This window comes from Manacus vitellinus, unplaced genomic scaffold (assembly GCF_001715985.3).
Source record: "Manacus vitellinus isolate BGI_N305 unplaced genomic scaffold, ASM171598v3 scaffold_9_pilon, whole genome shotgun sequence".
NCBI classification, from domain to species: Eukaryota; Metazoa; Chordata; class Aves; order Passeriformes; family Pipridae; genus Manacus; species Manacus vitellinus.
The window spans coordinates 12,731,907-12,748,934 of record NW_021940917.1 but is presented as its reverse complement, the minus strand read 5'-3'; positions in this window follow the sequence as shown (position 1 = coordinate 12,748,934).

The window sequence follows — 17,028 nt, the reverse complement described above, 5'->3', positions numbered from 1 at the left end:
CTCCTTATTTTAGTTGTGTAATCAGCTATAGTGGAACTCTAATGTATTAATTACAAAACATAAAAAAATAAAAAGCCAGTGGTTTCTAAATAGGATTATTACTAAGATGTTCTTTTGGAAGGATTTTTTTCCAAAACCCTCATATATCTAAAGGCAAGTCTTAGCTGATGAAATTAAGTGTCTGTAATAGTGTTGGCCTTCCAAAGTCTCCGAATCATAAGCAGCCTGATACTATAATATGTAAATACATATACACAGAGTATATGTACTATAGTCTTGTCTATTTACCTAAATTAAAGTGTTTGCTGTCCCTTAACCTTTTTTTCCCCCTCCAGCCCATTTTAGTGTTGTACTTCACTGCATATGCATACATAAATATACAACTCTGCTTCTCTAGGGAATCATATGGAGAGGGGGTGGAAGTCCCATCATTCTTATATATGCAGGTTTTTATGTGTGAACAATCTGTAATCAAAATTTATTTGTGTATTCTGTTACTTATGGTAAAGGGATCTTAAGACTTTCCCCAGGCTCCCCAGGGCAGTGGTCACAGCACCAAGACTGAAAGAATTCAAGAAGTGTTTCAACAATGTCTCATGCACATGGTATAATTCTTGAGACTGTCCTGTGCAGGGCCAGGAGCTGGATTTTGATGATCCTTGTAGGTCCCTTCTAACTCAGGATATTCCATGATTTTACAATTCCAAGCTCAATGTTAATGCACAGCTTGCTCAAATTCTCAGAAGCAACCATCTGGTTGCTGGTATGAAGCAGTACCACATGGGAGATGTTTGGATTTCTTGAACTTTCTCAAGATTTTCTTCTTCCCTGTCATGTAAAACTTGATGAACCACAAATAAAGAGCATCTTAAATGAACTCTGTGTGAGTGATACTTTGTTCAAAAAAAAAAAAAGTCTTTAGTCTTGAACTTGCCAAAATAATAAATAAAGTCTGGCAGAGAAAGACTATTATTTGCACATATGTTGAGATAAGAGCTAAAGGTAACCTTAACTCTAGCATAAGTAGATGGATTATCTTATTGTAGCCTTAAGCACATTGTAAGAGGATATATTGAATAGCATGCACCATAATTTTGGTTTGTATTGGCCTAGTAATGATTACTGAGCATCACACTTAGCATTCCCTTTCCATCCTCCTTTTCCCTTCATCACCAGAGCTCTTCCTCTGCCTTCAGCATCTGCTACCAGCAGAGCAACAGTTAAATGTCCTTCCTGATCATTGTGCCTTGAGGCAGGGAACACTCAGGTTTCTTGGTGCTAAGGTCTTTCACTCTCCATGACTGGAAGCAGCACTCTGGAGAATTCCTTTTTTTTTTTTTCCCCCAGAAGTATTTTCAAGGTTGATTGATATACTGAGATCAAGAAGGCTCTCTGAGGGCTGAAGAAACAGAAGGGATGCAAACAGTGTTTCCAAACAGTGTGTTTCCAAACACACTTCCCTGTAACCATCTTCTCTTTTAAAGCACTCCTCACTGTTTATTGTAGGGCATGCTGACCATATGTCTTTCTACTCACCTGATCCCTTCTATTTAACAGAGAGGAAACTGCAGTCTCAAAAGTAGCTGTTTTGAAATTGAGACTTGTCTCATAAATTTCTCTGCTATCTGAAAAAGTACTGTTATTACCTCTTTGCGTATTTAAAGAACAGAGAACCCCTCCTAAGAATGCCTGTGACAGATTATTGCCCTCTGACACATGTTAAATTTTAACATCCTGCAGTCTTGTTTCTGTATGTGAAATATGTATTTGAATCCTGCCTTATGTTTTTTTTTCTCCTGAAGCAGGTATTATTGACTTGTGAGGAAACTAAATCAAACAACTCTTGCAGAATCAGATGGGATGCTTCACAAGGCGTGATTCTGAGGGTAGTTTTGGCAGTCCTTATAGCCCTTACTCAAACAGAAAATGTGCTGGCTCGGCTTACTGCATGTTAGTCATTCTAAGTAGGTTAAATGACTATTCATGTGTAAAAATAATTTTTCCTTTGTTTAGATTTTTGTTTTGTTTTGTTTTGCTTCGTTTTGTTTTTTTTACTTTATGTCAAAGCTAGCTTCTGTTTCATTCTTGCTTTGCTGTTCACTGTGGCTAACTGATTAAATACATGGATTTCATCTTGTGAATTCCAAGCTGTGGAATCTAAAACTATTCATATGGCAGCTCATTAACTATTTGTCTGATATTTGTGATGCTGAGGCAACAGTATTGGTCTTAATATTAAGATCATGAATATTACTTCTTTCTTTCTTCCTTATTTTGAATTTTTTAACATTTTAGTGGAACATAACTTCAGATCTAGGTGGAAAATATTATAAGAGCTAGATATTACTTTCAATCCAGATCAGTTGTGCATTCATTTAATGTGTAAAAATAAACATCATTTTGATCCTACAATTTTTTTCCTGTACATCAAAAGATTTGTATTCTTAAAGCTAGTCTTCCCTTTGACATGATGCACTGATGCATGCAGTTTAGAATAGCATATGATTGACCAAACTGAACTGTCTTCATTCAAACATATTAAAATCCTATCAATTTATCCCAAATGAGGACTTCTTGCAGAGAATACTAATGCAGTGTAATTCTCAAGAGACAGTGCATGAGTATTTTATGGGGATTGAGAGCCAGATTTGAAAGATTATGATCAGGGTATAATTGTAGGGATTCTGTGCAGCGCATAATGCAATCAATGGCTTAATTCTAGTTTCTAGGGACAGTCAGATAGAGCCTTCACTGGTGTGGATCAGCATAGCTGCACTGAAGTGAGGAGAGAAATACCATTTATTTACATAAGCTTATTTTCTCGCTTGGGGCAAACAACACGCTAATGAAACCCACAGGACATAATAAATGGGGAAAACTTATGAACATCAATAAGAATAAAGAAATAATAAAAAGACAACATAATGAAATAAGATATCTGAATGGAAGATTAAATGAGATTCTAAGATGGAAAATACAAACAAATCTATCTTGGGGAAAAAAATCTTGCTGATACTATACTCCAACAAGAGGAAGAAAAACTTACGAAGTGGTAATTGTGTGCAATTTGGAGGAAATACTCAGACTGGAATTTGACCCTCAGTGCTCATTGACTTTCAATAGGATTGGAATACTAGTTCTGCTCTGTACATTCAAAAATCAATCCATCAACTGACAGTAATATATGGTGGTACTTTCATGTTTATTTTGGTTGTTTGCTTTAAAACATTTAGTTGAACATGGGGCTGAAGAATAGAAGCTTTTATTTCAGGAGGAGGCAAAAATGAGTTCTGGTCTCTCCAGTAAGACTTTTGTGTACATCCAGAATACTGTTTGTGTTTCTGTAGAAATCCTCTTATTTCACACAAACTAACTTACATTAGGTATAAAGGATAGTTATACTAGGAGAAGAAAGACAGTTACTTTGCAAATGCACAGTTCACATTTTCTGCAATGCCAGAGCAATAAGATAATTTGGGCAAGGTGTACTATACATTTTTAATATTATGTCTCATTGTCTATAGAATAATGATCCAATAGTAACTGTAGGAAGCTATAGTTCAGGAGAGTATAACACCAAATGCACATGTTACCAGACATATGTCAAGAAACAGAACTTGGTAAAATGAAGGACTGGATAGGTTTATATTATCTTTTCAATGTCTGTTTTTAAAGCAAGCACCTAGATGCACAGCCTTAGTTCCTTAACTAGGAAAAAATTATTTACAAAGCAGAGAGGCTATTTTGGTTGCTAAGGTCCCTATTTTCCAGAAGGTGACTCCAAATGAATGTGAAATTGAATTAATGGAGTAACTACTTACTTAAGAAATTATAAATATGAAAAAAAATCCACTCGTGGCAGGCTTCTTGTTCAACCACCCCATGCACCTACAAAAACTTAACAGATAATATTTTTTCCAGTTTATTCTATGGACTAAATATAGAATTGCAGACACTCATTTTTGCTTCTGTATGCCTTTGTGTTCCCTTCTCTAAAATAAAGGTTATATTATACACCAAATGTTTAATTTCTTCACCTTCTTCATTTTTTAAATTGACTTTTACCTTCAAACACTTTGATTAGCTATTTCAAAACACTCCTCCCCCCAAAAATCATTTTATTACAGAGACACATCAACTGTGAAGAGTATAGATAATTATAAAAAGTGCATGGAGGAGGATTAAACAATGGTTCTCTGAAGCTTGCTGGGATATTAATACATATTTTTCAATATAATGTGGACCATTTTTCTGTAGTGCTAGGAGGCTTTATGTTCTGTAATATTTTTCCCTTTCTGACTCTTTCAATATGCATGTGTTTCTAACATTACTTCCTGCATGCTGCTATTCAAGCTTTCCTTACATGGTTTAAAATCGCTACCATGAATCCCTTACCTTCTTCTAAGCTTTTGTTTCAGTGGCTTTCTAATTTCTTACACCTAAACTATGCCTGCCTCCCCTCCAAGCCACCTTGCCATTTGTCTCTGTGCATACTCCTGGCTTTTTGTGATTATAATAGCCCCAATATTCTGCAAAATAGCTTGCAGAGTGACCCTGAGATTAACTCAGTTGGTAAGAGCCTAGTGCTAACAATGTCAAAATTGTGCATTCAATCCCTGTATGGGCCATTCACTTAAGAGCTGGACTTGATGATCCAGTTCAGGATATTCTGTGCAATGTTTGCCCTCAGTAATCTACTCCACTTTCCACCAGGCAACAACAGCATCTTTTTCTCCTCCTCAGTGAGGCCAGTCTGCATAACTGGTTCAGGAAGACCCTTAAACATTAGATCAGTTCTTTGACAGTGAGAAGGGGAACAAAGAATGTTTCTTATGTTTCATAAACTGCAACTAGCCATTGCTAAAAATCAGTCATTGGATGAGATACAGTGCTAATAATAAACCTATGGATAGTGGTAAAAGGAAGTGGTTTTGCCTGTAAACATTCAGATTCTCAGTGTGAATAACCTGACTGAAACTGAAGGTCTTGAATGTCTCAGTCAAATTAGACAGAAATGTTACATCTTTTGCTGCTATCTCTTTCTGTGCTACCTAACCAACTCCGTGCTCTCTTAGTCAGAAGCTCCACATCCTTCCCTTTTCTTTGCTCTCTAACAAATGCTTGAGGAAAGTCTACAAGAGGAACTGTCACGACTCTGACCACTGAAGGTGGGGGAGGTCCGATTTTAGAAAAAGTGGAATTGAATCATCAGGTTTTCCGAGTTCATGTATGCTGAAGTCAGTATAAAGTGATTTGAGAAGGTGGATGCAGGTTTGATCTTTATTCAGGTGTCAATTTTTGAAGTTTGTTTAGCTAGCTGCAAAGTAGGAATGAAGGATCTCTGTAAAAAAGAGTTTACCTTGAAGAAAGTCAGTTCCAGACAAAAGACAAAAGGTTCTTACATGATGTTGAGACATGACCTCTTAGACTGATGAACCCTGCATGCGGTCCCAAGCATTCAGAAATACATGGGGGACGTGGGAAGATGATTCCAATGTGGGACATCATGGATTGTCACGGAGTTGTGAAATTCCTGCTATGCAACCAGTAACAAAAATGACTTAGAAAGACACAGACCATGAAGTAATCATAGAGTTCCTACTCTGTATGTTTTTCCCTAGAGCAAATATACTCTTGCAGAAAATTGCAGAGTTTTTCATCTGTCAGCTGTTCAGAGCCTCAAGAAACTTCATCTGAGTACCAAGATTTCTTGATTCAGAGCTTGATTCGGGTATTTCTTGTGAGAGATGTCATTCAGCTTCTTTGTTTCTCAGCTCTTACCTGGAAATTTCTTGGATTTGGATCAGATCTACCAGCCATATCAAAGCTGGTGTTGTTATAAAGCCCTGAGTCTTGGTGTCATCCCAGGTTGGACTGAGTTAAATACTTGAGAATTAATGGTAAAAATCGGTGGATTGAGGCTAATAATCTCAAGTATCATTATTGTCAATTGTCTAACAGCTGTGAGATGCATAGTCTGAGAGGTTATGTGACAGCATGAACTTGCACTGATTTTGATGACAGCCCCAGAGGTTTAACATTAGAATACAGTCTGAACTTCTTAACTCTTTGTAGAAAAACCTGTCCTTGTCCAAGTAATTTTGTCCTTCCCAGACCTTGCCTTGAAGTTTTCCTTTTGTCTTCAGTTCATGACAGACTCTCTTGGTATAAAGCCTTTTGTGTTACTACCTCTGAAGGATGCTGTTTAAGAACAAAAACTTCTGTAATGTATTCTTTATCTATTTCTTCACATACAACATTGCATTTTAAGCAATGTTTAAAAAGCCCAGTATTCAAAGCCCATAAAAAATTAAACTGAGAATATTTGCAGCACAATGCTGGGTGATGCAGTGGGGCATATTTGGGGAAGTATGAATATCTTTTTTCCTTTGCTCTAAAGATTTTGCTATACGAACAGACAAGCCAAAACCCATCAACTAAGTCTTCTTTAAGCTGTACTACAATAATGCTAATAATATTTTGCCTCTTTATGCTTTTTTCTTTGTCTCAGCTGTAAAAGGTGTCTTAAATAAATGCATTCAACTGCTGTACATTCAGCACTATTATTGCTCCTCCCTAAAATTTCTGGACAGTGGTTGGGGCTATACAGGCACAGGATAACATCTACACTGTAATCCAGGTATTTATTTTTATTCAATAGTTTAGACTATGTCCTTTCCTTTTTGTCTGAGTAAAACAACTGTCTTTTGTTGGAAACGGCAAAATATCAGATATCACAACTCTTGGATTTGAGTGATTTTTGAGTTTAAAATGGAGAAGTCTAGTGTTGACCGATTCAAGGGAGTAAACAGGAATTCTTCAGTCCCTGTGTCTGAGTGTCAGTTGCAGAGCCACATTTCAAATATCTCACATATATTTTGCCAGTTATGCTTCTGTTTTAAATCTGCTTATCTGCACAATGTTTCAACAAGAAATGAGGCCTGTCTTCCTTATAAGCTTGATCTGACGCTGTTGGCTATTAAGGTGCCAGTGTAGATATACAGCTGTTGCTGATGACTGATTGTTTTCAATAATCCCATATAATTTTGTCACACTATTGTATGTGGGTAGGTAATACCATATTAAAGTGGTAACACGTCTTTATCTCTTCTCTGCAGCTGTCTCTTCAATTCCATTAACTTTATGATCCTAGTTGTGTACATCCAGAAAAGTAGATTATTGTGTCTGCTCAAAATCCTTAGATATAATAAGTTGGTAGATGTGTGAGTTACTCACCTACATGTCTTGTATGATTTCACTTGGACATGTGATCATTGTTTTTTCTGAGATGCTTTCTTTTCTGTTCTTCTACACTGATATTACAGATATCAGGGCACACCCTTCTGTACTATACCACAACCTGCTAGTGGTACAGGAAGCAAATGGATACTGTTTGAAAAGTATCTACGTAACTAGTGTATGTGTAATTTAGTTATAGATGCCTTATATGCTGAATGAATGCATGTCTGTTGGGATTAGAGGAGCTTTGGCATTCACAATTAATTCAAAATTATATATTTATCAGGCAAATAAGATAGTTAGGTGCCTGTGTGGATCTAGCTTTTAGGGAGAAATGTTGTAATTCACCCACAGACTTCTTAATCCATCTCTTTTCTGCAATGCAAGACTTCAAACTAAGCATCAGAAGGATTGAAGATTTTTCAATGCAGAGATGTCTCTGGAGTGAGTAGTAGTACTTGTGAGGAAAACCATACAAAAAAGGTAAGTTTTCAAAGAAAAAAAATTGAATTCTCCTTGCTTTTTCCCCCTCCCTCATGCTTTGTGGAAGGCTGTCCAGGCTTCCCACTGCAAGAGAATATTTTCTGTGGAAATTTCTGTGTTTAGTCTCAGATTTATTTACTCTGAGCTCAACTTTTCTACAGTGCATAATTCTGTCCATATAAATTAAATTAGTCACACTGCTTATGTTGAATATGTGCTCAAGCATTTATGGACAGCTGCTCTAAGACAATATACAAGAATTTGACTTATCTAGCTCTTCTCGTTCCTATGAAATTATTTTTTATTTATCAAAGGAATCAACAGTTCTGAAACATCTTAAATGATGTGCAAATCTTCTTCTGAATAATTTTGGCTAGAAAAAAAAAGCATATTGGAAATAATAAAAATATAACCAGTGTTCTTATTTTTAAAGTTAGGAAAATGAAGCATAAATATTGGCAGAATTCCCTGAGGATAAGGAATAAACAGGTTCATTGCCTCAGTGCAAGATCTCTGGAGCCCACAGACTTCTCCCCACTCTCAGATTTCACCTCCTAAAAACTGACTTCTCCACATTCAGACCTTCACACCTCTCATCTCTTATTTTGATGTTCTACTGCTTTGTGTTGAATTTAATAACAACAAATATTAACTAGAACATCTTCACATTGCTTAGAATAGGATTAATTTATCATTTTCTGTAGATTAGACTAAACTATATTATATTATCCTATTTTGCTCTGATGTCAACATCAGGACAAGAAGCTAGTCTCACTAAATGATCTTTTGTTCAACGAAACCTTAATTTTATATTTAGACATAGCACTTAAAAAGAATGCTTCCATAGAACATTGGCTATAAACAGTTTCATTAGCATGAAGTGGTGAGTGTATGGTGCTGTCAGAATATGCTGTCAAACAACAATGGTTATCAGCATTGTACTAGAAACCACATTTGTTTTGATATAATTGAATTCTCTTGTCCTGCACTTCAATTTCGCCATGGATAATTACACACCCGGAACCACAATTTAAATAACTCTTTTAATTTATATGCTGTGCTAGCTTTTTATTTGCTGGGTGACATTACTATTAGAGCTTTATCTTTCTCCAGCAGTTTGAGATTATTTTTTTTTAGAGTTGAGATGTTAGACTGTTATAATTTATGCCCAATTACATATGTAGCAAAATTGTCAAAAAAAGATGGAATTGAATCATGACTCAAGTTATACAATAAGGTTAATGGTTCAGAAGTGCAAAGCAAGATCTCTAGGTTTACTTGTACTAAAGCAGTAAGAATGTGCTAGACAGAAATCCTTTTATCACTGGAGGTGTTCTGACTAAGAGAACTGCTTATGAATGGGGTAAAACTGTGGCTAGCCGGGGCATTAGTGACCTCAAGCATGTGCACATTGCCTTGAACAAATATTCTGCTTGATACAGTGGCTCCAGCTTGATATTTGAAGCAAAAAATTAATACCAAATTTTTTTGGGGGGAGGAATAAAACATTTACTATCACAAGGCACTTGCTAGACGATCTTAAACAACAAAGGCTGTTGACACCTATTCCGAGTTTGCCAGTCTTCCTTCTCTTTTCTAGAAGAAATCAGAGCCATATTCACTGTATAAGGTGGCCCATTATTTTTGGAAACTAAGCATTTACCCCTTTCCTTATTGAAACTTTCCCTAAAAGTTTTTTACCAAGCTTTCTGTTTCCAACTTTTTGCACTTCAATTTAATATTGGAGCAAAATAGTCATATTAACTTTTATATAAGACTTCTGATAATTTCTTCTGCAACTCTGTTAATTGCAAAAATGTGAACAAACTTGGGGAAAAATACCCAGAAAACTATCACAGGATGTTTTTCTAGTCCATCATTTTAATTTTCAACATTTTTTATCTGTTCTAAGTAGTTTTCTTCTATAAGGACAGACAGAACAATCACAGTTGTAATCTGCTGGGTTAAATACAATACAGTGGGTTAAGCACACTACAAATGAAGTATTCTGTTTAATGTTCAAGAATATTTGTATTTCCTACATCTTTATTTCAAAGAAAGAATGTTATTTTTCCCTAATATGGTTACTACTGTTCAATTTTCATACATCCATGGCCTGTGGACATTTTATAAATAACTTCATACTTCATAGGCAAGTAAAAAGTATATTTTTGTTAAGATTAATGTAGATCAGATGAGACCAGACGCTGCTGAAAGAGCATGAAGTTATTGTGAGGCTTTGAAATTCTCATTGCCTGGATTTGGAAAAAAAACAGCATTTTTTTTTTTTACAACAGGAGCAGCTGGATGCTTGAAAATCTGGTCTTTCATTTGTAGGCTTTAGGCCTTTTTCTAAACAGAGAATTTACTCTGGCTTTGTTGAAGTAACCTCAGGGCTTATCTACATGGGTACGCTTGTGAGGCATGAGCTAGGATATGAATTTTTAAGTGTCACAGCTGATTCCCATAAAGGGAACGCTTTGGGATGTAGGTGCCTTGGGATGTAGTGAAGGTTCATCTACCAGCAGAAGAACTGGTTCTTTCTGCATTCTGCAGCTATGTAGTTGATTCTTCCTCAAAAGTTTCCTGTTCTGAGAGGTTGTTATTGTTGGGATTTTTTTATTTCTCAGCTATTGAAATTGGTTTGTTATCTCTCCCTACAAACTTTTTTCATTATTATCTAGAATATTTCAGGTGCAACTACAATAATGTGACAGGATTATACCGAGCCACTTCTGACTTCTGAGATGGCTTGTGTGCTTCTACGTTTAGGTATTGCATTAAAAAAAAAATGAGGATTTAAAATTTATTTTTGCCAGATGTGATAAAGAAATTACTAACTTGAATCTGAAGCACTTTTAAATTCAATTTCTTGAATATATCTGCCTGACCACCAAAGTAAAGAAAGTACCCCAGAGCACACTGACTGTATGTTACCAGTTCAGTGGAAGTCATGACATTCACAGCTATCAATACGGTGCTTACCTTTTTTTTTTTTTTAAATGAAAACAGATGTCAACTTTCTGTCTTTTCACTGTAAAGTTGCTAATTGGAGAGAGATGAAGGTGTAGTAGGAAATTTAGGGAAATTATTTCAGTATGTTAACTATTTATTTTTGTTATTTCCCTCACTGTTTCAATGTAGAAATAAGCGACCTCTCTCCATCTCTCTCTCTCCCTCCTTCTTCAGTGGGTAAGCTTGCAAAACATACAAACCAATGAACTCCCTATGTAATAAAAATATTTATTTTGTGTGACAGGGAGCACATTTATTTTTTATTATTTTCTCTACTTCATAAGATTTTTGGACTCCATGTGTGGATTAACTTTTATATATGGTTCTGCAAATGCACGGTTTTCAGGTAATGTAACAGAGAAGATAGAAATCCTCTGCCCAATATTGGATCACTGGGGCTGGGAGAAAGTCATGCTTGAGTGGCAGCATAATGGCAACTCCAGTTAAAAAAAAACAGCAGGCTTGGTTGATGTAGAGCTCCTCCTTTTTCTTTATTGGATTGATCTTATTTGCCATCATACCTTCAAGCGATGGAAAAAAAACCAAAGCAATACTCTGCTAACAAGGAGGAAATCAGAAAGAAAGGAGATATGCTTGCTTTGGCAAAAACAAAAGTAGTTAAAACCAAATACCTATCTGCACTTAAAATCTGCAAAGTGGTAATTTATATCGTTGCAAAGAGTATATTGGGATACTGTCTTGCCTACCTCTTATCCCCAAACTCCAAATACAAGGTAGACTTTTTGTGCCTATTCTGCATTGGCATTGTAGGCAGCAATAACTGATGTTTTTCATAGTTATTTAGCTTAACAGAAGTTCTATCACACGGTTTTTTTGATAGGTAAAGGCTAGATCTGACAGAGAAAAGGGGGATTATCACCGATAAGAATATGCTTTGAAGGATTACAGAAGGAAAATAAATTATTTTTTCCTTCCTTTATTCCTCCATAATTACTGAAATTCTTTAATGAGCAGAGTAGATCAGTACTTTTCCCTTGTTTAAGAAGGAAACTGGAAGTGTATGTGGGTGCCAGGAGAGTGCCAGTTCCTTTGAGAATATCTGGACAAAGCAAATACAACAAGGGATAATAAGAAGGAGGAAGACAGAGACAACATGTGCAGAGACACAGATGTGGTAAAATAAACACGGAAAAAATCACAACAGAAAAATCTTGCCACTCGCAAGAGGCTACCAAGGAACTACAGGTGCCATTACAGGATGATCAACCCAGACACTGCAGTGGAAAAGGCCATTAAACAGGTCTGAGAGGGGAAGGGAATTGATGGAGTTGTACAAACGCAGGGAGGACATGCCAGGGAAGGGAAAAAAGGAGAAACAGAGCAGGGATAGGCAGAAAAGGTAAAAAGGGGTCTGTTTGTAGAATGAGTATGATCAGTGCTGGTGAGGTCCTTGTGTGTGACGGGATAGGGTGCCAGCTCCTAGGGTCACTCTGCAGGTGCCCCAGCCCATGGTATCAGTTATGGGGTCTCAGTGTCAGTCACTGGGCTGAGTCGGGGTCTTTACCCTGCAGCCACAGGGCAGGAAAGGTGCATGTCCTGAATCCAGCTATTGGGTGGGAAACAGCACAGACGAGGTGAGAGAGAAACAGTGCTGGCGACTGGAGCAGGATCATGGATCAGGATCATGGAGGGGAACCATCTACCATCTGTATCTTCCTCAGTCCTAGTGTGCCACGTGTACTCGCTAGTAAAACTGGACAGGCTGCCAAGTTGCTACATTTGAGCCTGTAACCAGGAAAATAGCCCCCATTTCCTCGGCACAGGCAGAGGCCCAGGTCTCTAGAACACTGGACTGGGCTCCAATGGCTGCACCCTCAGGCTAATGTAGCTAGAGCAGGTGGCCAAGCTCTGAACATCTCATAACCAGCATCTTGATAATTTCTCCCTCCTTTGAAATTGCATAACTCCACAGAAACTCTTGTAAACTCCTTCATTGTGTGCTCTTCCCTTGTTTGTTTGGGACAAAATTTTTTAGCAATGTGGCTTTATTTGGACAAGGAAGTGTGGTAAGCAGTTCAAAGCTGTTATCTATGATTGTCCTGGTTTAACTCCAGCTGGCAGCTGAGCACCACACGGCGACTCACTAATGCCTCCACCGGCAGGGCTGGGGAGAGATTTGGAAAAGTGGAATAACTCGTGGGCTGAGATAGACAGTTTAATAGGTAAGTAAACACTGCACAGACAAACAAAGCAAAACAAAGAATTCAGTCATTGCTGCCTATGGGCAGGCAGGTGTTCAGCCATGCCCAGGAAAGCTGGGCACCATCATACCTAAAGGTGAATTGGGCAGAAAAAGGCCTCTGAATGTCTAGCCTTCCTTCTTATCCCCCCAGCTTTATGTGCTGACCATGATGCCATATGCTGTGGGATATCCCTTGGGACAGTTTGGGTCAGCTGTCCCAGCTGTGTCCCCTCTGAAGTCCTTGGGGAGCTCCATGCTATGGGGCAGCACAACGAGCAGCGAAGGCTTTGATGCTGTATATGCACTGCTCAGGACTAGTGTATACATCTCTGTATTATCAACATCATTCTCAGCACAAATCCAAACAGAGCCCTATACTAGTTACTGTGGAGAAAATTAACTGTACCCCAACCCAAACCAGAAAAATGATAATACAAATATTTTTTTTTGAAAGCTCACCTGAACAGGTGGCTGATGAAGAAAGTTCCAATTTATCTTTCTTGTTGTTGAATCCTTTACAATGGCTAACTCACCCCCTTAGCTACCAGCTATTTGAATTATTTGCTGCTAAATAACATCTGTTTTACAGTTACTTTAAAATATGACAAACTGAAAAGATATGCCCAAAGGCTCTTCCATGCAATTATGCACGGGCTGGTTTACCTCAACTGTTTTGGTAAATTACTAAAACTGAGGCACTATTGGTTAAGAGAGATATGCAAAAGTATGAGTGTTCAGGACTACAACACTTATTGTGTTGAGTTAGTAAGAGATCAGAGAGTTAGTAAGAGATCAGAGAAGATCAGCTAGAAAAAGCATGACAAAAACCCTACACATGTTGTGAAATGATGAAAGCTGGCTTTTGTGGTCTAATCTTGAGATTCGGGAAATAATTTCTGAGAATTGTTCATTCAAATATTTGAACAATCAATAATTAATTTTTTCCATTATTCTCTCCCTCAGTACAGTGACATTTCTCCTCTTTCATTCCCAGCACTTCGTTATCTTAGAATTTCATCCTTGTTCTTTTCCACAAAAGCAGAAACACTCAGCTCCCCTTGCTGGTTCATCCACCAAGCCATAAGCATGCTTTCAGAGCTTAGCAAACAGCACACTTCTGCTGCTTCTTTTAGTCTGTTGCATTTTCAGCTTTTACAACTGTGAATGTGCTGGGCACAGTAATGACAGCCTGGAGAGCTCCAGTCATTTATTGCAAGGCTGCTTCTTTTCAAGGCTTGTGCACACCCACAGAGGCTCCTGTCTGCAGAAACAAGAGGCTGATCACACATCTGTGAAGCACACGTGTGCCAGCAAGGTCTGATAGTGCTGGGCAACTGCTGAGGTAAATTTCTGCCCAGAAACAGACTGCAGCTTCCAATTTTTATCACAGAGAGCTTTGATTGACTTGCTATCAGCAGTTATCATTCTGGGCTAGCTTTGGAGCAGCACCTGATGCACAAAAGATTATAATAAGTTTCTGGACAACTAATCTTTTGCAATCCATCCCACTTTATTCACTTTAAAACCCCATTCCCAATCACTGGAGAGCAGATGCCTAAATCTGCAAGCAAACCCAAAGATTTAATCAAAATTGAACGATTCAGCAACAACAGAAAATACACTGTTCACTTTCTATTGCTTCACTCTGAAAGTGTGTTTTCAGCCTGTGCTTCTTGTTGGGAAAAAAAAAAAAATCAAAACCCAAACCCAAACCCAGCTGTTACTTATTTTAGATGTGAATGCTGTATCTTTTTGGATGTGGCATAACCTATCAGCTTATGTGATAAAAGACTTTTGCATGCCTACAACAAAGTGTAACAGCTACCAGCAACCAAAATTATGGACTCAGAGGAAAGAGCAACCTCTCTGTGCCTCAACCAGCCTCAGCCCCATCATTCAGACATGAAGTTTATCAAGACAGAAACAAAAGGGTAGCTACAGGGTAAACACAGATCTGAGCCCAGCTGCTGGGCGGACCCATCTTATATTTATATACACACATACACATTTCCCCATTAGTAGATGTGCATCCTGCTCAGCCAATGAGGCCAGTGGAGACACCCAAATTTATATGACTGCTCTGTGTGTTTGCCTCTGCTGATCCATGTGGCTGGCTGTGTACACATGTGGTGTACACTTGTGCTTGTGTGCATGTGCCTGTTGGTAACACGTGCTCAGTCTTGTTGCTGGTCAGAGCTGGAGTTGTGGAGCTGCAGCAGCCTTGCCTCTTTCAGGTTGCTGAAACTGGCCCTGTTTTCCCTAACACAATGCAGAGAGCATTCAGCTTAAAAAAAAAAAAAAAGTGGTTAAAGACACATATGTTCTTTTCTCCTCCCTCCCTGGTTTGCCCTGTGTTCACATTCTTCAGGCTTCATTTGATCAAAATGTACTCGGCAATTACATCAACAAGTGATGTCCCTCAGGGGTCCTCACTGGAACTAGTGCTATTTAATATCTTCATTAATGACATAGACAAAAAGATTGAATGTACCCTCAGTAAGTTTGCAAATGACACCAAGCTGAGTGGTGTCATGGTTTGAGAGCCCCAAAATCCAGTTGACGCACATGAAGGGTGAGGTGCGATCCAGAGGGACCTGGTCAAGCTTGAGAAGTGGGTCCATGGGAATCTTGTGATGTTTAATAAGACCAAGTTCAAGGTGCTGCACCTGGGTCAGGGCAACTTCCCCGGGTTCAGCAAAAGCTGGGGTATGAACAGATCGAGAGCAGCTCTGCCAAGAAGGACTGGGGAGTGCTGGTGGATGAGAGTCTTGACATGACTTGGCAATGTGCCCTTGAAGACCAGAAAGTCAATTGTATCCTGGGCTGCATCAAAAGAAGCATGGCCAGCAGCGCGAGGGAGGGGATTCTACCCCCCTACTCTGCTCTTGTGAGACCCCACCTGTAAGACTGCATCCAACCCTGGCGTCTACACCATGGGAGGGATGTGGATCAGTTGGAACGAGTCCAGAGGAGACCACCAAAATGATTGGAGGGCTGAAGCACCTCTCTTATGAGGAAATGCTGAGAGAACTGGGATTGTTCAGCCTGGAAAAGAGAAAGCTTAGGGGTGACCTGACTGTGGCCTTCCAGTACCTGAAGGGAACTTACAGGAAAGACGGGACAAGACTATTCACAAGAGCATGTAGTGACAGGACAAGGGAGAATGGGTTCAAATTGAAAGAGAGGAGGTTTAGATATTAAGAAAAAATTCTTTACTGTGACGGTGGTGAGCCACTGGTACAGAGAGGCACGCCCCAGAGAGGCTGTGGGAGTCCCATCCCTGGAAGTGTTCAAAGTCAGGTTGGCTGGGACTCTGAGCATCCTAGTCTAGTAGAAGACATCCCTGTCTGTAGCAATGGGGTTTGCGCTGGATGATCTTAAAAACTCTTCCAACCCTTAGTATTGTATGATTCTATAATTCTATCTTCAAGGTCCCTTCCAATACAAAGCATTCTATGAATTGTCTTGTGTCTATGAAATTATGAACTGTCTTGTGCTATCTCCATCGCAGTTTCCAAATTAAAATTCCCAGCATTTTTCAGAAGGCTCACATGGCATACAGTTCCTGAAATCTTTGTTGCCTTCTTTTCACTTGTTGCAAACTAACTTTTCAAGGGCAGTTGATGAAGAAGAGTTGGCTTTGTTCCCTGGAGGTTCATCTAGGGAGGTTCATCTACACTTGAGCTACTGAGAGGAAAAATGTAGATGTGTTGTTGGGACAGTGTGGTGAAGAACACATACAACACTCAGGGGTTAAAATGATCCCTTGACTGCCTTTTGCTTTCCTATGCTCTGACCTTTTCTCTCCAGGTCCTGAAGGGCACTTTTAACTCGCACTAGCACAATCTCGTACCTCAAGCACATTTAAGACAGAGTGAAATGGCCTAGACAGACATTATTACAGTTTAAATCTTCCACTTCATGCTTTAAAAGTCTTTCTCATTGAAATGGTTTCAGATACAATTCATGCAAAACTGCTTCAGGCATGCCCATGGCATTTTTCCACTTTCTTCCCTTTGTTCCTTCCACTGAATCACAATAATCTCCACCCAAGTCTGCTCTCTCACTTCTTGACCTCTGGGATTTCT